This window comes from Apium graveolens, chromosome 6, assembly GCF_009905375.1.
Source record: "Apium graveolens cultivar Ventura chromosome 6, ASM990537v1, whole genome shotgun sequence".
In the NCBI taxonomy this organism is placed as follows: Eukaryota; Viridiplantae; Streptophyta; class Magnoliopsida; order Apiales; family Apiaceae; genus Apium; species Apium graveolens.
In genome coordinates this window covers 18,994,682-18,996,931 of record NC_133652.1, presented here as the reverse complement: position 1 = coordinate 18,996,931, position 2,250 = coordinate 18,994,682, and positions in this window count along the sequence as shown.

Genomic DNA, 2,250 nt, shown 5'->3' with positions numbered 1-2,250 from the left:
TAGTACTCCATATTTAGTTTGGCTTGTAGAGGTCTTCTGTTCTCTATTAGAGAACTTTGGCTTGTCGAGATCTCTAGTCTTCACATCTTCACTATGATTTATCGATAACTCTTAGTTCTCTAGTAGCTTCTTGACTTGTCGATATCTCAGAGTTCTCTAGTCAAAATTTAACTTGGCGATGTCTCCGAGTTCTCTAGTGAATTTTGACTTATCGATATCTCTGAGTTCTCTAGTAGACTTAGACTTATCGATAACTCAGAGTTCTCTAATGAATGTAGACTTGTCGATAACTTTGAGTTCTCTAGTGAAGAAATGACTTGTCGATATCTCCAATCTTCATGTTTTCAATTTGGCTTGTCGATATCTCTGAGTTCTATAGTAGCTTTCCTGACTTCTCGATAAGCCATTCTGGAGTTCTCGAATGACTTCTCCATAACATTAAATCTATGACTTGTAGAGATCTTGACTTAGAGTATTTTTCCTAAAACAGATTTATTCAACTCCAAGCTTCTTCATAATTCTTCTGAGGCATGATCTTCTTCCAGATAGAATTCTTAGGCTTGACACTATTTATAGAAAAAGGCTTCAGTCTTCTCCTTTCACATTTTTACAGACTTAAAATGTTACAAGTACAAAATACAGATTAAGATAACAATACAACTTACTTAGGGTTGACAAAATATCTTAGTCTTGTTAAAGTGCAGGTATGTCTTTTACAACAATCTCCCCCAATTTGTGAGAAGATTGCTTAACACAAATTCATGTTTGTTAACAAGCCTAACCCCGAGTTTGAAATGATGGAATCAAAAATTATTGCATAGAGCTAGATAGAATTACAACTTGTACAGCATAAGATTCACAAGGTTCAATGAATACAAGACTCAAGTAAAGACAGTTTTTACATCTGCTTCTTCTCTAAGTTAATCCTTCAATTTGACAAGAAGTTCAAGTTCTTCTATAATAGGTGTTCCACTTAGAGCTTCTGCAAGTTTTTGTCTTGCTGCCTTAGGATAGCCTTGGTCCAGAACCTCTATGCAGAATCTTGAGAATCCACCAGCTTTGATGTTTATAAATCTCCCATCTTTAGAAATTCTGCTCATTTCTTTTGCTTTTAACTCTCCTGATCTTTTTATGTACATATCTATTTTTTCATCATGTCTCATTCTTCTTTCTTCAGCTTCAACCTCATCTCTTTTCTTGGCTTCCTCCCTCTCAATCAACCATTCAGCCAAAGATGATCTCCATGCCCTTGTAGTAGTATCCTTGTCCTTTAACAAACTTATCACTCTCTTGATTTATGTGGGAGCCAAAGAATCCATTAACTTTTTGTCTAGAAGAGTGAATGTACCATCCTTAAAATAAAATCTAACTTCTCTCAGGGATACACTCCAGACTCTAACAATTTCCTCAGCTAGATGTTGGAAATGGTCTTCATCTGAGATGCCCCAATTTAGGGGTAGAAAGTCAGATTCTTTAAAACACTTTCAGATGGCCCTTTAAGTGACTTCCACTTTCTTTTCAGGCTTGACTTTCTTAGGCTTTCTCCCAACAGATTTGTGCTTGAATTTCAGTGAAGGTTTGGCTAAAGGTAGGGTTGTCATTTTCTTGAGATGAGTTTGGCTTGAGGTGATTGGAATTTTTAGGAAAGAATTTGCTATCTGTTTGTATTGAAATTTTGGCTAAGATATTTTGGAAGCCTTGATATTCAAGATATTTGATGTTGTAGGTTGGGCTGAAATTTGAGTTGATTGTGTTTGGATTTTTAAGGTTGTTTGGGTTTCTTAATCATCATGAGGCTTTCTACTCTTTCTCTCATCTCTTCTCTTCTTTTCTTCATCTTTCTTGTCATCCTCCTTCTTCTTTCCACCCTTGCTCCCAGATGGCTTACTGGACTGACTAGGATTTGAGCCAGAAGGATTTTGATCATTCTTCTTCTGCTCATCATCATCCAAGTCATCCTGGTTGATCTGTGTTTTGGGCAAGTTGGCTTCTGCATTGTCCAGATATCTCCCCAGTACCTTTATCATTTCCATATCATCATTGTTCTTATTTTTCTTAACTTTTAAGCCAATTCCAACGATCATGATAATCTTCTCGTTGCTCCTGACACAGTGTTTGGGGATATTGAAATATCTGAATTGTCTGGTGGTTGGACAGATGTATGTTATACCCTTGCTTGGTTGTAGATATGCTTCAGGGAAGGCAGCTACTTGAGCATCTCTTAGTGCAGTTAATAGCATGGTATCTTCA